At 41.6% G+C, this 22680-nt stretch overlaps 7 non-coding genes across 7 annotated transcripts; all 7 read left to right on the top strand.

Annotated features, from left to right (window-relative positions):
* The first annotated feature begins 6225 nt into the window (after positions 1–6225).
* TRNAY-GUA (transfer RNA tyrosine (anticodon GUA)) lies at positions 6226–6311 on the top strand. The gene is given in 2 exon segments: positions 6226–6262; positions 6276–6311. It is a non-coding gene; the product is annotated as a tRNA-Tyr (tRNA).
* A 2495-nt stretch (positions 6312–8806) lies between these two features.
* On the top strand, positions 8807–8892 carry TRNAY-GUA (transfer RNA tyrosine (anticodon GUA)). The gene is given in 2 exon segments: positions 8807–8843; positions 8857–8892. It is a non-coding gene; the product is annotated as a tRNA-Tyr (tRNA).
* A 1851-nt stretch (positions 8893–10743) lies between these two features.
* Positions 10744–10829, top strand: TRNAY-GUA (transfer RNA tyrosine (anticodon GUA)). The gene is given in 2 exon segments: positions 10744–10780; positions 10794–10829. It is a non-coding gene; the product is annotated as a tRNA-Tyr (tRNA).
* Positions 10830–13325: 2496 nt separating this feature from the next.
* TRNAY-GUA (transfer RNA tyrosine (anticodon GUA)) lies at positions 13326–13411 on the top strand. Its single transcript is given in 2 exon segments — positions 13326–13362; positions 13376–13411. It is a non-coding gene; the product is annotated as a tRNA-Tyr (tRNA).
* Positions 13412–15262: 1851 nt separating this feature from the next.
* TRNAY-GUA (transfer RNA tyrosine (anticodon GUA)) lies at positions 15263–15348 on the top strand. The gene is given in 2 exon segments: positions 15263–15299; positions 15313–15348. It is a non-coding gene; the product is annotated as a tRNA-Tyr (tRNA).
* A 559-nt stretch (positions 15349–15907) lies between these two features.
* Positions 15908–15993, top strand: TRNAY-GUA (transfer RNA tyrosine (anticodon GUA)). Its single transcript is given in 2 exon segments — positions 15908–15944; positions 15958–15993. It is a non-coding gene; the product is annotated as a tRNA-Tyr (tRNA).
* Positions 15994–22364: 6371 nt separating this feature from the next.
* TRNAY-GUA (transfer RNA tyrosine (anticodon GUA)) lies at positions 22365–22450 on the top strand. The gene is given in 2 exon segments: positions 22365–22401; positions 22415–22450. It is a non-coding gene; the product is annotated as a tRNA-Tyr (tRNA).
* Positions 22451–22680: the final 230 nt, after the last annotated feature.

The raw sequence follows: 22680 nt of genomic DNA, 5'->3' as shown, positions 1-22680 counted from the left end.
CTCTCCAACACGAATCTTCATTGGTTTCCTGTCAGGTGTTTTGGATCCCCATCTCTTGCTATGAACTGGCAAAACAGCAGAATCCCCTTGACAATCTTGATTTCTCAAGGGAAATGAGAGAACACTATACACCATCCAAGATATTAAAATATTGTCAAGGCCCAACACGGCTGAATACTCTGAGGAGATGGCCTGTGAGGCGCCGCCTTTCAACTTTTCCCCCTTAGTATGGTGGTCATTAACATGCGGGAGACTGCGGAGGGGGTCATTTTTTTAATTGGGAACTGATGTGCTTTTACTCAATTCGGGAACCTCACAAGCCAAATTTGTAGTATTTTGCACGAATTGCAAGAGATGTTTACAAGTCGACGGTTGAAGTGGAAGCTCGTATTGAGTTTGCTAGAGAACGATTTGCCAAGCCTTCGATAGCTCAGTTGGTAGAGCGTGGGACTGTAGTGGTAAAACAGGCATCCTTAGGTCGCTGTTTCAAATCCGGCTCGAAGGACTTTTGCCAAATGCACATTGTATTGAATACTTGGAAAGTAAAATACTTGGAAAGTAAAATAACAGACAATTTATAATTATATTATATTTCATCACTGAAAATAGATGCCTTTTGCTTTGAGGCTGTGGCCACGTTATTTTTCTGTCCAACACGAATCTTCATTGGTTTCCTGTCAGGTGTTTTTGATCCCCATCTCTTGCTATGAACTGGCAAAACAGCAGAATCCCCTTGACAATCTTGATTTCTCAAGGGAAATGAGAGAACACTATACACCATCCAAGATATTAAAATATTGTCAAGGCCCAACAGGGCTGAATACTCTGAGGAGATGGCCTGTGAGGCGCCGCCTTTCAACTTTTCCCCCTTAGTATGGTGGTCAGTAAGATGCGGGCGACTGCGGAGGGGGTCATTTTTTTAATTGTGAACTGATGTGCTTTTACTCAATTCGGGAACCTCACAAGCCAAATTTGTAGTATTTTGCACGAATTGCAAGAGATGTTTACAAGTCGACGGTTGAAGTGGAAGCTCGTATTGAGTTTGCTAGAGTTAATTTGTCATGCCTTTGATAGCTCAGTTGGTAGAGCGGAGGACTGTAGTAGTAAAACAGGCATCCATAGGTCGCTGGTTCAAATCCGGCTCAAAGGACTTTTGCCAAATGCACATTTTATTGAATACTTGGAAAGTAAAATACTTGGAAAGTAAAATAACAGACAATTTATAATTATATTATATTTCATCACTGAAAATAGATGCCTTTTGCTTTGAGGCTGTGGCCACGTTATTTTTCTGTCCAACACGAATCTTCATTGGTTTCCTGTCAGGTGTTTTGGATCCCCATCTCTTGCTATGAACTGGCAAAACAGCAGAATCCCCTTGACAATCTTGATTTCTCAAGGGAAATGAGAGAACACTATACACCATCCAAGATATTAAAATATTGTCAAGGCCCAACACGGCTGAATACTCTGAGGAGATGGCCTGTGAGGCGCCGCCTTTCAACTTTTCCCCCTTAGTATGGTGGTCATTAACATGCGGGAGACTGCGAAGGGGGTCATTTTTTTAATTGGGAACTGATGTGCTTTTACTCAATTCGGGAACCTCACAAGCCAAATTTGTAGTATTTTGCACGAATTGCAAGAGATGTTTACAAGTCGACGGTTGAAGTGGAAGCTCGTATTGAGTTTGCTAGAGAATGATTTGCCAAGCCTTCGAAAGCTCAGTTGGTAGAGCGGAGGACTGTAGTGGTAAAACAGGCATCCTTAGGTCGCTGGTTCCAATCCGGCTCGAAGGACTTCTGTCAAATGCAAATTTTATTGAATACTTGGAAAGTAAAATACTTGGAAAATAAAATAACAGACAATTTATAATTATATTATATTTCATCACTGAAAATAGATGCCTTTTGCTTTGAGGCTGTGGCCACGTTATGTTTCTGTCCAACACCAATCTTCATTGGTTGCCTGTGAGGTGTTTCGGATCCCCATCTCTTGCTATGAACTGGCAAAACAGCAGAATCCCCTTGACAATCTTGATTTCTCAAGGGAAATGAGAGAACAGCATACACCATCCAAGATATTAAAATATTGTCAAGGCCCAACACGGCTGAATACTCTGAGGAGATGGCCTGTGAGGCGCCGCCTTTCAACTTTTCCCCCTTAGTATGTTGGTCAGTAACATGCGGGAGACTGCGGAGGGGGTCATTTTTTTAATTGGGAACTGATGTGCTTTTACTCAATTCGGGAACGTCACAAGCCAAATTTGTAGTATTTTGCACGAATTGCAAGAGATGTTTACAAGTCGACGGTTGAAGTGGAAGCTCGTATTGAGTTTGCTAGAGAACGATTTGCCAAGCCTTCGATAGCTCAGTTGGTAGAGCGGAGCACTGTAGTGGTAAAACAGGCATCCTTAGGTCGCTGTTTCAAATCCAGCTCGAAGGACTTTTGCCAAATGCACATTGTATTGAATACTTGGAAAGTAAAATACTTGGAAAGTAAAATAACAGACAATTTATAATTATATTATATTTCATCACTGAAAATAGATGCCTTTTGCTTTGAGGCTGTGGCCACGTTATTTTTCTGTCCGACACCAATCTTCGTTGGTTTCCTGTGAGGTATTTTGGATCCCCATCTCTTGCTATGAACTGACAAAACAGCAGAATCCCCTTGACAATCTTGATTTCTCAAGGGAAATGGGAGAACACTATACACCATCCAAGATATTAAAATATTGTCAAGGCCGAACACTGATGAATACTCTGAGGAGATGGCCTGTGAGGCGCCGCCTTTCAACTTTTCCTCCTTTGTATGGTGGTCAGTAACATGCGGGACACTGCGGAGGGGGTCATTTTTTTAATTGTGAACTGATGTGCTTTTACTCAATTCGGGAACCTCACAAGCCAAATTTGTAGTATTTTGCACGAATTGCAAGGGATGTTTGAATGTCGACGGTTGAAGTAGAAGCTCGTATTGAGCTTGCTAGAGTCTGATTTGCCAAGCCTTCGATAGCTCAGTTGGTAGAGCGGTAGTGGTAAAACAGGCATCCTTAGGTCGCTGGTTCAAATCCGGCTCGAAGGACTTTTGCCAAATGCACATTTTATTGAATACTTGGAAAGTAAAATACTTGGAAAGTAAAATAACAGACAATTTATAATTATATTATATTTCATCACTGAAAATAGATGCCTTTTGCTTTGAGGCTGTGACCACGTTATTTTTCTGTCCAACACGAATCTTCATTGGTTTCCTGTGAGGTGTTTTGGATCCCCATCTCTTGCTATGAACTGGCAAAACAGCAGAATCCCCTTGACAATCTTGATTTCTCAAGAGAAATGAGAGAACACTATACACCATCCAAGATATTAAAATATTGTCAAGGCCCAACGCGGCTGAATACTCTGAGGAGATGGCCTGTGAGGTGCCGCCTTTCAACTTTTCCCCCTTAGTATGGTGGTCAGTAACATGCGGGCGACTGCGGAGGGGGTCATTTTTTTAATTGTGAACTGATGTGCTTTTACTCAATTCGGGAACCTCACAAGTCAAATTTGTAGTATTTTGCACGAATTGCAAGAGATGTTTACAAGTCGACGGTTGAAGTGGAACCTCGTATTGAGTTTGCTAGAGAATGATTTGCCAAGCCTTCGAAAGCTCAGTTGGTAGAGCGGAAGACTGTAGTGGTAAAACAGGCATCCTTAGGTCGCTGGTTCAAATCCGGCTCGAAGGACTTTTGCCAAATGCAAATTTTATTGAATACTTGGAAAGTGAAATACTTGGAAAATAAAATAACAGACAATTTATAATTATATTATATTTCATCACTGAAAATAGATGCCTTTTGCTTTGAGGCTGTGGCCACGTTATGTTTCTGTCCAACACCAATCTTCATTGGTTGCCTGTGAGGTGTTTCGGATCCTCATCTCTTGCTATGAACTGGCAAAACAGCAGAATCCCCTTGACAATCTTGATTTCCCAAGGGAAATGAGAGAACAGTATACACCATCCAAGATATTAAAATATTGTCAAGGCCCAACACGGCTGAATACTCTGAGGAGATGGCCTGTGAGGCGCCGCCTTTCAACTTTTCCCCCTTAGTATGGTGGTCAGTAACATGCGGGAGACTGCGGAGGGGGTCATTTTTTTAATTGGGAACTGATGTGCTTTTACTCAATTCGGGAACGTCACAAGCCAAATTTGTAGTATTTTGCACGAATTGCAAGAGATGTTTACAAGTCGACGGTTGAAGTGGAAGCTCGTATTGAGTTTGCTAGAGAACGATTTGCCAAGCCTTCGATAGCTCAGTTGGTAGAGCGGTGCACTGTAGTGGTAAAACAGGCATCCTTAGGTCGCTGTTTCAAATCCAGCTCGAAGGACTTTTGCCAAATGCACATTGTATTGAATACTTGGAAAGTAAAATACTTGGAAAGTAAAATAACAGACAATTTATAATTATATTATATTTCATCACTGAAAATAGATGCCTTTTGCTTTGAGGCTGTGGCCACGTTATTTTTCTGTCCGACACCAATCTTCGTTGGTTTCCTGTGAGGTATTTTGGATCCCCATCTCTTGCTATGAACTGACAAAACAGCAGAATCCCCTTGACAATCTTGATTTCTCAAGGGAAATGGGAGAACACTATACACCATCCAAGATATTAAAATATTGTCAAGGCCGAACACTGATGAATACTCTGAGGAGATGGCCTGTGAGGCGCCGCCTTTCAACTTTTCCTCCTTTGTATGGTGGTCAGTAACATGCGGGACACTGCGGAGGGGGTCATTTTTTTAATTGTGAACTGATGTGCTTTTACTCAATTCGGGAACCTCACAAGCCAAATTTGTAGTATTTTGCACGAATTGCAAGAGATGTTTACAAGTCGACGGTTGAAGTGGAACCTCGTATTGAGTTTGCTAGAGAATGATTTGCCAAGCCTTCGAAAGCTCAGTTGGTAGAGCGGAGGACTGTAGTGGTAAAACAGGCATCCTTAGGTCGCTGGTTCAAATCCGGCTCGAAGGACTTTTGCCAAATGCAAATTTTATTGAATACTTGGAAAGTGAAATACTTGGAAAATAAAATAACAGACAATTTATAATTATATTATATTTCATCACTGAAAATAGATGCCTTTTGCTTTGAGGCTGTGGCCACGTTATGTTTCTGTCCAACACCAATCTTCATTGGTTGCCTGTGAGGTGTTTCGGATCCTCATCTCTTGCTATGAACTGGCAAAACAGCAGAATCCCCTTGACAATCTTGATTTCTCAAGGGAAATGAGAGAACAGTATACACCATCCAAGATATTAAAATATTGTCAAGGCCCAACACGGCTGAATACTCTGAGGAGATGGCCTGTGAGGCGCCGCCTTTCAACTTTTCCCCCTTAGTATGGTGGTCAGTAACATGCGGGAGACTGCGGAGGGGGTCATTTTTTTAATTGGGAACTGATGTGCTTTTACTCAATTCGGGAACGTCACAAGCCAAATTTGTAGTATTTTGCACGAATTGCAAGAGATGTTTACAAGTCGACGGTTGAAGTGGAAGCTCGTATTGAGTTTGCTAGAAAACTATTTGCCAAGCCTTCGATAGCTCAGTTGGTAGAGCGGAGAACTGTTGTGGTAAAACAGGCATCCTTAGGTCGCTGTTTCAAATCCGGCTCGAAGGAATTTTGCCAAATGCACATTGTATTGAATACTTGGAAAGTAAAATACTTGGAAAGTAAAATAACAGACAATTTATAATTATATTATATTTCATCACTGAAAATAGATGCCTTTTGCTTTGAGGCTGTGGCCACGTTATTTTTCTGTCCGACACCAATCTTCGTTGGTTTCCTGTGAGGTATTTTGGATCCCCATCTCTTGCTATGAACTGGCAAAACAGCAGAATCCCCTTGACAATCTTGATTTCTCAAGGGAAATGAGAGAACACTACACACCATCCAAGATATTAAAATACTGTCAAGGCCCAACACGGCTGAATACTCTGAGGAGATGGCCTGTGAGGCGCCGCCTTTCAACTTTTCCCCCTTAGTATGGTGGTCATTAACATGCGGGAGACTGCGGAGGGGGTCATTTTTTTAATTGGGAACTGATGTGCTTTTACTCAATTCGGGAACCTCACAAGCCAAATTTGTAGTATTTTGCACGAATTGCAAGAGATGTTTGAATGTCGACGGTTGAAGTGGAAGCTCGTATTGAGCTTGCTAGAAACTGATTTGCCAAGCCTTCGATAGCTCAGTTGGTAGAGCGGAGGACTGTAGTGGTAAAACAGGCATCCTTAGGTCGCTGGTTCAAACCCGGCTCGAAGGACTTTTGCCAAATGCACATTTTATTGAATACTTGAAAAGTAAAATACTTGGAAAGTAAAATAACAGACAATTTATAATTATATTATATTTCATCACTGAAAATAGATGCCTTTTGCTTTGAGGCTGTGACCACGTTATTTTTCTGTCCAACACGAATCTTCATTGGTTTCCTGTGAGGTGTTTTGGATCCCCATCTCTTGCTATGAACTGGCAAAACAGCAGAATCCCCTTGACAATCTTGATTTCTCAAGAGAAATGAGAGAACACTATACACCATCCAAGATATTAAAATATTGTCAAGGCCCAACGCGGCTGAATACTCTGAGGAGATGGCCTGTGAGGTGCCGCCTTTCAGCTTTTCCCCCTTAGTATGGTGGTCAGTAACATGCGGGCGACTGCGGAGGGGGTCATTTTTTTAATTGTGAACTGATGTGCTTTTACTCAATTCGGGAACCTCACAAGCCAAATTTGTAGTATTTTGCACGAATTGCAAGAGATGTTTACAAGTCGACGGTTGAAGTGGAAGCTCGTATTGAGTTTGCTAGAGTTGATTTGCCAAGCCTTCGATAGCTCAGTTGGTAGAGCGGAGGACTGTAGTGGTAAAACAGGCATCCTTAGGTCGCTGGTTCAAATCCGGCTCAAGGGACTTTTGCCAAATGCACATTTTATTGAATACTTGGAAAGTAAAATACTTGGAAAGTAAAATAACAGACAATTTATAATTATATTATATTTCATCACTGAAAATAGATGCCTTTTGCTTTGAGGCTGTGGCCACGTTATTTTTCTGTCCAACACGAATCTTCATTGGTTTCCTGTCAGGTGTTTTGGATCCCCATCTCTTGCTATGAACTGGCAAAACAGCAGAATCCCCTTGACAATCTTGATTTCTCAAGGGAAATGAGAGAACACTATACACCATCCAAGATATTAAAATATTGTCAAGGCCCAACACGGCTGAATACTCTGAGGAGATGGCCTGTGAGGCGCCGCCTTTCAACTTTTCCCCCTTAGTATGGTGGTCATTAACATGCGGGAGACTGCGGAGGGGGTCATTTTTTTAATTGGGAACTGATGTGCTTTTACTCAATTCGGGAACCTCACAAGCCAAATTTGTAGTATTTTGCACGAATTGCAAGAGATGTTTACAAGTCGACGGTTGAAGTGGAAGCTCGTATTGAGTTTGCTAGAGAATGATTTGCCAAGCCTTCGAAAGCTCAGTTGGTAGAGTGGAGGACTGTAGTGGTAAAACAGGCATCCTTAGGTCGCTGGTTCAAATCCGGCTCGAAGGACTTTTGCCAAATGCAAATTTTATTGAATACTTGGAAAGTGAAATACTTGGAAAATAAAATAACAGACAATTTATAATTATATTATATTTCATCACTGAAAATAGATGCCTTTTGCTTTGAGGCTGTGGCCACGTTATGTTTCTGTCCAACACCAATCTTCATTGGTTGCCTGTGAGGTGTTTCGGATCCCCATCTCTTGCTATGAACTGGCAAAACAGCAGAATCCCCTTGACAATCTTGATTTCTCAAGGGAAATGAGAGAACAGTATACACCATCCAAGATATTAAAATATTGTCAAGGCCCAACACGGCTGAATACTCTGAGGAGATGGCCTGTGAGGCGCCGCCTTTCAACTTTTCCCCCTTAGTATGGTGGTCAGTAACATGCGGGAGACTGCGGAGGGTGTCATTTTTTAATTGGGAACTGATGTGCTTTTACTCAATTCGGGAACGTCACAAGCCAAATTTGTAGTATTTTGCACGAATTGCAAGAGATGTTTACAAGTCGACGGTTGAAGTGGAAGCTCGTATTGAGTTTGCTAGAGAACGATTTGCCAAGCCTTCGATAGCTCAGTTGGTAGAGCGGAGGACTGTAGTGGTAAAACAGGCATCCTTAGGTCGCTGTTTCAAATCCGGCTCGAAGGAATTTTGCCAAATGCACATTGTATTGAATACTTGGAAAGTAAAATACTTGGAAAGTAAAATAACAGACAATTTATAATTATATTATATTTCATCACTGAAAATAGATGCCTTTTGCTTTGAGGCTGTGGCCACGTTATTTTTCTGTCCGACACCAATCTTCGTTGGTTTCCTGTGAGGTATTTTGGATCCCCATCTCTTGCTATGAACTGACAAAACAGCAGAATCCCCTTGACAATCTTGATTTCTCAAGGGAAATGGGAGAACACTATACACCATCCAAGATATTAAAATATTGTCAAGGCCGAACACTGATGAATACTCTGAGGAGATGGCCTGTGAGACGCCGCCTTTCAACTTTTCCTCCTTTGTATGTTGGTCAGTAACATGCGGGACACTGCGGAGGGGGTCATTTTTTTAATTGTGAACTGATGTGCTTTTACTCAATTCGGGAACCTCACAAGCCAAATTTGTAGTATTTTGCACGAATTGCAAGAGATGTTTACAAGTCGACGGTTGAAGTGGAAGCTCGTATTGAGTTTGCTAGAGTTAACTTGCCACGCCTTTGATAGCTCAGTTGGTAGAGCGGAGGACTGTAGTGGTAAAACAGGCATCCTTAGGTCGCTGGTTCAAATCCGGCTCAAAGGACTTTTGCCAAATGCACATTTTATTGAATACTTGGAAAGTAAAATACTTGGAAAGTAAAATAACAGACAATTTATAATTATATTATATTTCATCACTGAAAATAGATGCCTTTTGCTTTGAGGCTGTGGCCACGTTATTTTTCTGTCCAACACGAATCTTCATTGGTTTCCTGTCAGGTGTTTTGGATCCCCATCTCTTGCTATGAACTGGCAAAACAGCAGAATCCCCTTGACAATCTTGATTTCTCAAGGGAAATGAGAGAACACTATACACCATCCAAGATATTAAAATATTGTCAAGGCCCAACACGGCTGAATACTCTGAGGAGATGGCCTGTGAGGCGCCGCCTTTCAACTTTTCCCCCTTAGTATGGTGGTCATTAACATGCGGGAGACTGCGGAGGGGGTCATTTTTTTAATTGGGAACTGATGTGCTTTTACTCAATTCGGGAACCTCACAAGCCAAATTTGTAGTATTTTGCACGAATTGCAAGAGATGTTTACAAGTCGACGGTTGAAGTGGAAGCTCGTATTGAGTTTGCTAGAGAACGATTTGCCAAGCCTTCGATAGCTCAGTTGGTAGAGCGTGGGACTGTAGTGGTAAAACAGGCATCCTTAGGTCGCTGTTTCAAATCCGGCTCGAAGGACTTTTGCCAAATGCACATTGTATTGAATACTTGGAAAGTAAAATACTTGGAAAGTAAAATAACAGACAATTTATAATTATATTATATTTCATCACTGAAAATAGATGCCTTTTGCTTTGAGGCTGTGGCCACGTTATTTTTCTGTCCAACACGAATCTTCATTGGTTTCCTGTCAGGTGTTTTGGATCCCCATCTCTTGCTATGAACTGGCAAAACAGCAGAATCCCCTTGACAATCTTGATTTCTCAAGGGAAATGAGAGAACACTATACACCATCCAAGATATTAAAATATTGTCAAGGCCCAACACGGCTGAATACTCTGAGGAGATGGCCTGTGAGGCGCCGCCTTTCAACTTTTCCCCCTTAGTATGGTGGTCATTAACATGCGGGAGACTGCGGAGGGGGTCATTTTTTTAATTGGGAACTGATGTGCTTTTACTCAATTCGGGAACCTCACAAGCCAAATTTGTAGTATTTTGCACGAATTGCAAGAGATGTTTACAAGTCGACGGTTGAAGTGGAAGCTCGTATTGAGTTTGCTAGAGAATGATTTGCCAAGCCTTCGAAAGCTCAGTTGGTAGAGCGGAGGACTGTAGTGGTAAAACAGGCATCCTTAGGTCGCTGGTTCAAATCCGGCTCGAAGGACTTCTGCCAAATGCAAATTTTATTGAATACTTGGAAAGTAAAATACTTGGAAAATAAAATAACAGACAATTTATAATTATATTATATTTCATCACTGAAAATAGATGCCTTTTGCTTTGAGGCTGTGGCCACGTTATGTTTCTGTCCAACACGAATCTTCATTGGTTTCCTGTGAGGTGTTTTGGATCCCCATCTCTTGCTATGAACTGGCAAAACAGCAGAATCCCCTTGACAATCTTGATTTCTCAAGAGAAATGAGAGAACACTATACACCATCCAAGATATTAAAATATTGTCAAGGCCCAACACGGCTGAATACTCTGAGGAGATGGCCTGTGAGGTGCCGCCTTTCAACTTTTCCCCCTTAGTATGGTGGTCAGTAACATGCGGGCGACTGCGGAGGGGGTCATTTTTTTAATTGTGAACTGATGTGCTTTTACTCAATTCGGGAACCTCACAAGCCAAATTTGTAGTATTTTGCACGAATTGCAAGAGATGTTTACAAGTCGACGGTTGAAGTGGAAGCTCGTATTGAGTTTGCTAGAGTTAACTTGCCAAGCCTTTGATAGCTCAGTTGGTAGAGCGGAGGACTGTAGTCGTAAAACAGGTATCCTTAGGTCGCTGGTTCAAATCCGGCTCAAAGGACTTTTGCCAAATGCACATTTTATTGAATACTTGGAAAGTAAAATACTTGGAAAGTAAAATAACAGACAATTTATAATTATATTATATTTCATCACTGAAAATAGATGCCTTTTGCTTTGAGGCTGTGGCCACGTTATTTTTCTGTCCAACACGAATCTTCATTGGTTTCCTGTCAGGTGTTTTGGATCCCCATCTCTTGCTATGAACTGGCAAAACAGCAGAATCCCCTTGACAATCTTGATTTCTCAAGGGAAATGAGAGAACACTATACACCATCCAAGATATTAAAATATTGTCAAGGCCCAACACGGCTGAATACTCTGAGGAGATGGCCTGTGAGGCGCCGCCTTTCAACTTTTCCCCCTTAGTATGGTGGTCATTAACATGCGGGAGACTGCGGAGGGGGTCATTTTTTTAATTGGGAACTGATGTGCTTTTACTCAATTCGGGAACCTCACAAGCCAAATTTGTAGTATTTTGCACGAATTGCAAGAGATGTTTACAAGTCGACGGTTGAAGTAGAAGCTCGTATTGAGTTTGCTAGAGAACGATTTGCCAAGCCTTCGATAGCTCAGTTGGTAGAGCGTGGGACTGTAGTGGTAAAACAGGCATCCTTAGGTCGCTGTTTCAAATCCGGCTCGAAGGACTTTTGCCAAATGCACATTGTATTGAATACTTGGAAAGTAAAATACTTGGAAAGTAAAATAACAGACAATTTATAATTATATTATATTTCATCACTGAAAATAGATGCCCTTTGCTTTGAGGCTGTGGCCACGTTATTTTTCTGTCCAACACGAATCTTCATTGGTTTCCTGTCAGGTGTTTTGGATCCCCATCTCTTGCTATGAACTGGCAAAACAGCAGAATCCCCTTGACAATCTTGATTTCTCAAGGGAAATGAGAGAACACTATACACCATCCAAGATATTAAAATATTGTCAAGGCCCAACGCGGCTGAATACTCTGAGGAGATGGCCTGTGAGGTGCCGCCTTTCAACTTTTCCCCCTTAGTATGGTGGTCAGTAACATGCGGGAGACTGCGGAGGGGGTCATTTTTTTAATTGGGAACTGATGTGCTTTTACTCAATTCGGGAACCTCACAAGCCAAATTTGTAGTATTTTGCACGAATTGCAAGAGATGTTTACAAGTCGACGGTTGAAGTGGAAGCTCGTATTGAGTTTGCTAGAGAATGATTTGCCAAGCCTTCGAAAGCTCAGTTGGTAGAGCGGAGAACTGTAGTGGTAAAACAGGCATCCTTAGGTCGCTGGTTCAAATCCGGCTCGAAGGACTTCTGCCAAATGCAAATTTTATTGAATACTTGGAAAGTAAAATACTTGGAAAATAAAATAACAGACAATTTATAATTATATTATATTTCATCACTGAAAATAGATGCCTTTTGCTTTGAGGCTGTGGCCACGTTATGTTTCTGTCCAACACCAATCTTCATTGGTTGCCTGTGAGGTGTTTCGGATCCCCATCTCTTGCTATGAACTGGCAAAACAGCAGAATCCCCTAACAATCTTGATTTCTCAAGGGAAATGAGAGAACAGTATACACCATCCAAGATATTAAAATATTGTCAAGGCCCAACACGGCTGAATACTCTGAGGAGATGGCCTGTGAGGCGCCGCCTTTCAACTTTTCCCCCTTAGTATGGTGGTCAGTAACATGCGGGAGACTGCGGAGGGGGTCATTTTTTTAATTGGGAACTGATGTGCTTTTACTCAATTCGGGAACGTCACAAGCCAAATTTGTAGTATTTTGCACGAATTGCAAGAGATGTTTACAAGTCGACGGTTGAAGTGGAAGCTCGTATTGAGTTTGCTAGAGAACGATTTGCCAAGCCTTTGATAGCTCAGTTGGTAGAGCGGAGGACTGTAGTGGTAAAACAGGCATCCTTAGGTCGCTGTTTCAAATCCGGCTCGAAGGACTTTTGCCAAATGCACATTGTATTGAATACTTGGAAAGTAAAATACTTGGAAAGTAAAATAACAGACAATTTATAATTATATTATATTTCATCACTGAAAATAGATGCCTTTTGCTTTGAGGCTGTGGCCACGTTATTTTTCTGTCCGACACCAATCTTCTTTGGTTTCCTGTGAGGTATTTTGGATCCCCATCTCTTGCTATGAACTGACAAAACAGCAGAATCCCCTTGACAATCTTGATTTCTCAAGGGAAATGGGAGAACACTATACACCATCCAAGATATTAAAATATTGTCAAGGCCGAACACTGATGAATACTCTGAGGAGATGGCCTGTGAGGCGCCGCCTTTCAACTTTTCCTCCTTTGTATGGTGGTCAGTAACATGCGGGACACTGCGGAGGGGGTCATTTTTTTAATTGTGAACTGATGTGCTTTTACTCAATTCGGGAACCTCACAAGCCAAATTTGTAGTATTTTGCACGAATTGCAAGAGATGTTTACAAGTCGACGGTTGAAGTGGAAGCTCGTATTGAGTTTGCTAGAGTTGACTTGCCAAGCCTTTGATAGCTCAGTTGGTAGAGCGGAGGACTGTAGTGGTAAAGCAGGCATCCTTAGGTCGCTGGTTCAAATCCGGCTCAAAGGACTTTTGCCAAATGCACATTTTATTGAATACTTGGAAAGTAAAATACTTGGAAAGTAAAATAACAGACAATTTATAATTATATTATATTTCATCACTGAAAATAGATGCCTTTTGCTTTGAGGCTGTGGCCACGTTATTTTTCTGTCCAACACAAATCTTCATTGGTTTCCTGTCAGGTGTTTTGGATCCCCATCTCTTGCTATGAACTGGCAAAACAGCAGAATCCCCTTGACAATCTTGATTTCTCAAGGGAAATGAGAGAACACTATACACCATCCAAGATATTAAAATATTGTCAAGGCCCAACACGGCTGAATACTCTGAGGAGATGGCCTGTGAGGCGCCGCCTTTCAACTTTTCCCCCTTAGTATGGTGGTCATTAACATGCGGGAGACTGCGGAGGGGGTCATTTTTTTAATTGGGAACTGATGTGCTTTTACTCAATTCGGGAACCTCACAAGCCAAATTTGTAGTATTTTGCACGAATTGCAAGAGCTGTTTACAAGTCGACGGTTGAAGTGGAAGCTCGTATTGAGTTTGCTAGAGAACGATTTGCCAAGCCTTCGATAGCTCAGTTGGTAGAGCGTGGGACTGTAGTGGTAAAACAGGCATCCTTAGGTCGCTGTTTCAAATCCGGCTCGAAGGACTTTTGCCAAATGCACATTGTATTGAATACTTGGAAAGTAAAATACTTGGAAAGTAAAATAACAGACAATTTATAATTATATTATATTTCATCACTGAAAATAGATGCCTTTTGCTTTGAGGCTGTGGCCACATTATTTTTCTGTCCAACACGAATCTTCATTGGTTTCCTGTCAGGTGTTTTGGATCCCCATCTCTTGCTATGAACTGGCAAAACAGCAGAATCCCCTTGACAATCTTGATTTCTCAAGGGAAATGAGAGAACACTATACACCATCCAAGATATTAAAATATTGTCAAGGCCCAACACGGCTGAATACTCTGAGGAGATGGCCTGTGAGGTGCCGCCTTTCAACTTTTCCCCCTTAGTATGGTGGTCAGTAACATGCGGGAGACTGCGGAGGGTGTCATTTTTTAATTGGGAACTGATGTGCTTTTACTCAATTCGGGAACGTCACAAGCCAAATTTGTAGTATTTTGCACGAATTGCAAGAGATGTTTACAAGTCGACGGTTGAAGTGGAAGCTCGTATTGAGTTTGCTACAGAACGATGTGCCAAGCCTTCGATAGCTCAGTTGGTAGAGCGGAGGACTGTAGTGGTAAAACAGGCATCCTTAGGTCGCTGTTTCAAATCCGGCTCGAAGGAATTTTGCCAAATGCACATTGTATTGAATACTTGGAAAGTAAAATACTTGGAAAGTAAAATAACAGACAATTTATAATTATATTATATTTCATCACTGAAAATAGATGCCTTTTGCTTTGAGGCTGTGGCCACGTTATTTTTCTGTCCGACACCAATCTTCGTTGGTTTCCTGTGAGGTATTTTGGATCCCCATCTCTTGCTATGAACTGACAAAACAGCAGAATCCCCTTGACAATCTTGATTTCTCAAGGGAAATGGGAGAACACTATACACCATCCAAGATATTAAAATATTGTCAAGGCCGAACACTGATGAATACTCTGAGGAGATGGCCTGTGAGGCGCCGCCTTTCAACTTTTCCTCCTTTGTATGTTGGTCAGTAACATGCGGGACACTGCGGAGGGGGTCATTTTTTTAATTGTGAACTGATGTGCTTTTACTCAATTCGGGAACCTCACAAGCCAAATTTGTAGTATTTTGCACGAATTGCAAGAGATGTTTGAATGTCGACGGTTGAAGTAGAAGCTCGTATTGAGCTTGCTAGAGACTGATTTGCCAAGCCTTCGATAGCTCAGTTGGTAGAGCGGAGGACTGTAGTGGTAAAACAGGCATCCTTAGGTCGCTGGTTCAAATCCGGCTCGAAGGACTTTTGCCAAATGCACATTTTATTGAATACTTGGAAAGTAAAATACTTGGAAAGTAAAATAACAGACAATTTATAATTATATTATATTTCATCACTGAAAATAGATGCCTTTTGCTTTGAGGCTGTGACCACGTTATTTTTCTGTCCAACACGAATCTTCATTGGTTTCCTGTGAGGTGTTTTGGATCCCCATCTCTTGCTATGAACTGGCAAAACAGCAGAATCCCCTTGACAATCTTGATTTCTCAAGAGAAATGAGAGAACACTATACACCATCCAAGATATTAAAATATTGTCAAGGCCCAACGCGGCTGAATACTCTGAGGAGATGGCCTGTGAGGTGCCGCCTTTCAACTTTTCCCCCTTAGTATGGTGGTCAGTAACATGCGGGCGACTGCGGAGGGGGTCATTTTTTTAATTGTGAACTGATGTGCTTTTACTCAATTCGGGAACCTCACAAGCCAAATTTGTAGTATTTTGCACGAATTGCAAGAGATGTTTACAAGTCGACGGTTGAAGTGGAAGCTCGTATTGAGTTTGCTAGAGTTGACTTGCCAAGCCTTTGATAGCTCAGTTGGTAGAGCGGAGGACTGTAGTGGTAAAACAGGCATCCTTAGGTCGCTGGTTCAAATCCGGCTCAAAGGACTTTTGCCAAATGCACATTTTATTGAATACTTGGAAAGTAAAATACTTGGAAAGTAAAATAACAGACAATTTATAATTATATTATATTTCATCACTGAAAATAGATGCCTTTTGCTTTGAGGCTGTGGCCACGTTATTTTTCTGTCCAACACGAATCTTCATTGGTTTCCTGTCAGGTGTTTTGGATCCCCATCTCTTGCTATGAACTGGCAAAACAGCAGAATCCCCTTGACAATCTTGATTTCTCAAGGGAAATGAGAGAACACTATACACCATCCAAGATATTAAAATATTGTCAAGGCCCAACACGGCTGAATACTCTGAGGAGATGGCCTGTGAGGCGCCGCCTTTCAACTTTTCCCCCTTAGTATGGTGGTCATTAACATGCGGGAGACTGCGGAGGGGGTCATTTTTTTAATTGGGAACTGATGTGCTTTTACTCAATTCGGGAACCTCACAAGCCAAATTTGTAGTATTTTGCACGAATTGCAAGAGATGTTTACAAGTCGACGGTTGAAGTGGAAGCTCGTATTGAGTTTGCTAGAGAACGATTTGCCAAGCCTTTGATAGCTCAGTTGGTAGAGCGTGGGACAGTAGTGGTAAAACAGGCATCCTTAGGTCGCTGTTTCAAATCCGGCTCGAAGGACTTTTGCCAAATGCACATTGTATTGAATACTTGGAAAGTAAAATACTTGGAAAGTAAAATAACAGACAATTTATAATTATATTATATTTCATCACTGAAAATAGATGCCTTTTGCTTTGAGGCTGTGGTCACGTTATTTTTCTGTCCAACACGAATCTTCATTGGTTTCCTGTCAGGTGTTTTGGATCCCCATCTCTTGCTATGAACTGGCAAAACAGCAGAATCCCCTTGACAATCTTGATTTCTCAAGGGAAATGAGAGAACACTATACACCATCCAAGATATTAAAATATTGTCAAGGCCCAACACGGCTGAATACTCTGAGGAGATGGCCTGTGAGGCGCCGCCTTTCAACTTTTCCCCCTTAGTATGGTGGTCATTAACATGCGGCAGACTGCGGAGGGGGCCATTTTTATAATTGTGAACTGATGTGCTTTTACACAATTCGGGAACCTCACAAGCCAAATTTGTAGTATTTTGCACGAATTGCAAGAGATGTTTACAAGTCGACGGTTGAAGTGGAAGCTCGTATTGAGTTTGCTAGAGAATGATTTGCCAAGCCTTCGAAAGCTCAGTTGGTAGAGCGGAGGACTGTAGTGGTAAAACAGGCATCCTTAGGTCGCTGGTTCAAATCCGGCTCCAAGGACTTCTGCCAAATGCAAATTTTATTGAATACTTGGAAAGTAAAATACTTGGAAAATAAAATAACAGACAATTTATAATTATATTATATTTCATCACTGAAAATAGATGCCTTTTGCTTTGAGGCTGTGGCCACGTTATGTTTCTGTCCAACACCAATCTTCATTGGTTGCCTGTGAGGTGTTTCGGATCCCCATCTCTTGCTATGAACTGGCAAAACAGCAGAATCCCCTAACAATCTTGATTTCTCAAGGGAAATGAGAGAACAGTATACACCATCCAAGATATTAAAATATTGTCAAGGCCCAACACAGCTGAATACTCTGAGGAGATGGCCTGTGAGGCGCCGCCTTTCAACTTTTCCCCCTTAGTATGGTGGTCAGTAACATGCGGGAGACTGCGGAGGGGGTCATTTTTTTAATTGGGAACTGATGTGCTTTTACTCAATTCGGGAACGTCACAAGCCAAATTTGTAGTATTTTGCACGAATTGCAAGAGATGTTTACAAGTCGACGGTTGAAGTGGAAGCTCGTATTGAGTTTGCTAGAGAACGATTTGCCAAGCCTTCGATAGCTCAGTTGGTAGAGCGGAGGACTGTAGTGGTAAAACAGGCATCCTTAGGTCGCTGTTTCAAATCCGGCTCGAAGGACTTTTGCCAAATGCACATTGTATTGAATACTTGGAAAGTAAAATACTTGGAAAGTAAAATAACAGACAATTTATAATTATATTATATTTCATCACTGAAAATAGATGCCTTTTGCTTTGAGGCTGTGGCCACGTTATTTTTCTGTCCGACACCAATCTTCTTTGGTTTCCTGTGAGGTATTTTGGATCCCCATCTCTTGCTATGAACTGACAAAACAGCAGAATCCCCTTGACAATCTTGATTTCTCAAGGGAAATGGGAGAACACTATACACCATCCAAGATATTAAAATATTGTCAAGGCCGAACACTGATGAATACTCTGAGGAGATGGCCTGTGAGGCGCCGCCTTTCAACTTTTCCTCCTTTGTATGGTGGTCAGTAACATGCGGGACACTGCGGAGGGGGTCATTTTTTTAATTGTGAACTGATGTGCTTTTACTCAATTCGGGAACCTCACAAGCCAAATTTGTAGTATTTTGCACGAATTGCAAGAGATGTTTACAAGTCGACGGTTGAAGTGGAACCTCGTATTGAGTTTGCTAGAGAATGATTTGCCAAGCCTTCGAAAGCTCAGTTGGTAGAGCGGAAGACTGTAGTGGCAAAACAGGCATCCTTAGGTCGCTGGTTCAAATCCGGCTCGAAGGACTTTTGCCAAATGCAAATTTTATTGAATACTTGGAAAGTGAAATACTTGGAAAATAAAATAACAGACAATTTATAATTATATTATATTTCATCACTGAAAATAGATGCCTTTTGCTTTGAGGCTGTGGCCACGTTATGTTTCTGTCCAACACCAATCTTCATTGGTTGCCTGTGAGGTGTTTCGGATCCCCATCTCTTGCTATGAACTGGCAAAACAGCAGAATCCCCTTGACAATCTTGATTTCTCAAGGGAAATGAGAGAACAGTATACACCATCCAAGATATTAAAATATTGTCAAGGCCCAACACGGCTGAATACTCTGAGGAGATGGCCTGTGAGGCGCCGCCTTTCAACTTTTCCCCCTTAGTATGGTGGTCAGTAACATGCGGGAGACTGCGGAGGGGGTCATTTTTTTAATTGGGAACTGATGTGCTTTTACTCAATTCGGGAACCTCACAAGCCAAATTTGTAGTATTTTGCACGAATTGCAAGAGATGTTTACAAGTCGACGGTTGAAGTGGAAGCTCGTATTGAGTTTGCTAGAGAACGATTTGCCAAGCCTTCGATAGCTCAGTTGGTAGAGCGTGGGACTGTAGTGGTAAAACAGGCATCCTTAGGTCGCTGTTTCAAATCCGGCTCGAAGGACTTTTGCCAAATGCACATTGTATTGAATACTTGGAAAGTAAAATACTTGGAAAGTAAAATAACAGACAATTTATAATTATATTATATTTCATCACTGAAAATAGATGCCTTTTGCTTTGAGGCTGTGGCCACATTATTTTTCTGTCCAACACGAATCTTCATTGGTTTCCTGTCAGGTGTTTTGGATCCCCATCTCTTGCTATGAACTGGCAAAACAGCAGAATCCCCTTGACAATCTTGATTTCTCAAGGGAAATGAGAGAACACTATACACCATCCAAGATATTAAAATATTGTCAAGGCCCAACACGGCTGAATACTCTGAGGAGATGGCCTGTGAGGTGCCGCCTTTCAACTTTTCCCCCTTAGTATGGTGGTCAGTAACATGCGGGAGACTGCGGAGGGTGTCATTTTTTAATTGGGAACTGATGTGCTTTTACTCAATTCGGGAACGTCACAAGCCAAATTTGTAGTATTTTGCACGAATTGCAAGAGATGTTTACAAGTCGACGGTTGAAGTGGAAGCTCGTATTGAGTTTGCTACAGAACGATTTGCCAAGCCTTCGATAGCTCAATTGGTAGAGCGGAGGACTGTAGTGGTAAAACAGGCATCCTTAGGTCGCTGTTTCAAATCCGGCTCGAAGGAATTTTGCCAAATGCACATTGTATTGAATACTTGGAAAGTAAAATACTTGGAAAGTAAAATAACAGACAATTTATAATTATATTATATTTCATCACTGAAAATAGATGCCTTTTGCTTTGAGGCTGTGGCCACGTTATTTTTCTGTCCGACACCAATCTTCGTTGGTTTCCTGTGAGGTATTTTGGATCCCCATCTCTTGCTATGAACTGACAAAACAGCAGAATCCCCTTGACAATCTTGATTTCTCAAGGGAAATGGGAGAACACTATACACCATCCAAGATATTAAAATATTGTCAAGGCCGAACACTGATGAATACTCTGAGGAGATGGCCTCTGAGGCGCCGCCTTTCAACTTTTCCTCCTTTGTATGTTGGTCAGTAACATGCGGGACACTGCGGAGGGGGTCATTTTTTTAATTGTGAACTGATGTGCTTTTACTCAATTCGGGAACCTCACAAGCCAAATTTGTAGTATTTTGCACGAATTGCAAGAGATGTTTACAAGTCGACGGTTGAAGTGGAAGCTCGTATTGAGTTTGCTAGAGAACGATTTGCCAAGCCTTCGATAGCTCAGTTGGTAGAGCGTGGGACTGTAGTGGTAAAACAGGCATCCTTAGGTCGCTGTTTCAAATCCGGCTCGAAGGACTTTTGCCAAATGCACATTGTATTGAATACTTGGAAAGTAAAATACTTGGAAAGTAAAATAACAGACAATTTATAATTATATTATATTTCATCACTGAAAATAGATGCCTTTTGCTTTGAGGCTGTGGCCACGTTATTTTTCTGTCCAACACGAATCTTCATTGGTTTCCTGTCAGGTGTTTTGGATCCCCATCTCTTGCTATGAACTGGCAAAACAGCAGAATCCCCTTGACAATCTTGATTTCTCAAGGGAAATGAGAGAACACTATACACCATCCAAGATATTAAAATATTGTCAAGGCCCAACACGGCTGAATACTCTGAGGAGATGGCCTGTGAGGCGCCGCCTTTCAACTTTTCCCCCTTAGTATGGTGGTCATTAACATGCGGGAGACTGCGGAGGGGGTCATTTTTTTAATTGTGAACTGATGTGCTTTTACTCAATTCGGGAACCTCACAAGCCAAATTTGTAGTATTTTGCACGAATTGCAAGAGATGTTTACAAGTCGACGGTTGAAGTGGAAGCTCGTATTGAGTTTGCTAGAGAATGATTTGCCAAGCCTTCGAAAGCTCAGTTGGTAGAGCGGAGGACTGTAGTGGTAAAACAGGCATCCTTAGGTCGCTGGTTCAAATCCGGCTCGAAGGACTTCTGCCAAATGCAAATTTTATTGAATACTTGGAAAGTAAAATACTTGGAAAATAAAATAACAGACAATTTATAATTATATTATATTTCATCACTGAAAATAGATGCCTTTTGCTTTGAGGCTGTGGCCACGTTATGTTTCTGTCCAACACCAATCTTCATTGGTTGCCTGTGAGGTGTTTCGGATCCCCATCTCTTGCTATGAACTGGCAAAACAGCAGAATCCCCTAACAATCTTGATTTCTCAAGGGAAATGAGAGAACAGTATACACCATCCAAGATATTAAAATATTGTCAAGGCCCAACACGGCTGAATACTCTGAGGAGATGGCCTGTGAGGCGCCGCCTTTCAACTTTTCCCCCTTAGTATGGTGGTCAGTAACATGCGGGAGACTGCGGAGGGGGTCATTTTTTTAATTGGGAACTGATGTGCTTTTACTCAATTCGGGAACGTCACAAGCCAAATTTGTAGTATTTTGCACGAATTGCAAGAGATGTTTACAAGTCGACGGTTGAAGTGGAAGCTCGTATTGAGTTTGCTAGAGAACGGTTTGCCAAGCCTTCGATAGCTCAGTTGGTAGAGCGGAGGACTGTAGTGGTAAAACAGGCATCCTTAGGTCGCTGTTTCAAATCCGGTTCGAAGGACTTTTGCCAAATGCACATTGTATTGAATACTTGGAAAGTAAAATACTTGGAAAGTAAAATAACAGACAATTTATAATTATATTATATTTCATCACTGAAAATAGATGCCTTTTGCTTTGAGGCTGTGGCCACGTTATTTTTCTGTCCGACACCAATCTTCTTTGGTTTCCTGTGAGGTATTTTGGATCCCCATCTCTTGCTATGAACTGACAAAACAGCAGAATCCCCTTGACAATCTTGATTTCTCAAGGGAAATGGGAGAACACTATACACCATCCAAGATATTAAAATATTGTCAAGGCCGAATACTGATGAATACTCTGAGGAGATGGCCTGTGAGGCGCCGCCTTTCAACTTTTCCTCCTTTGTATGGTGGTCAGTAACATGCGGGACACTGCGGAGGGGGTCATTTTTTTAATTGTGAACTGATGTGCTTTTACTCAATTCGGGAACCTCACAAGCCAAATTTGTAGTATTTTGCACGAATTGCAAGAGATGTTTGAATGTCGACGGTTGAAGTAGAAGCTCGTATTGAGCTTGCTAGAGACTGATTTGCCAAGCCTTCGATAGCTCAGTTGGTAGAGCGGAGGACTGTAGTGGTAAAACAGGCATCCTTAGGTCGCTGGTTCAAATCCGGCTCGAAGGACTTTTGCCAAATGCACATTTTATTGAATACTTGGAAAGTAAAATACTTGGAAAGTAAAATAACAGACAATTTATAATTATATTATATTTCATCACTGAAAATAAATGCCTTTTGCTTTGAGGCTGTGACCACGTTATTTTTCTGTCCAACACGAATCTTCATTGGTTTCCTGTGAGGTGTTTTGGATCCCCATCTCTTGCTATGAACTGGCAAAACAGCAGAATCCCCTT

This window comes from Ambystoma mexicanum, chromosome 1p, assembly GCF_040938575.1.
Source record: "Ambystoma mexicanum isolate Mex_15411 chromosome 1p, UKY_AmexF1_1, whole genome shotgun sequence".
Lineage (NCBI taxonomy): Eukaryota > Metazoa > Chordata > Amphibia > Caudata > Ambystomatidae > Ambystoma > Ambystoma mexicanum.
Note: the sequence above shows the minus strand (reverse complement) of the source record. Positions and strands in the feature narration are given on the sequence as shown.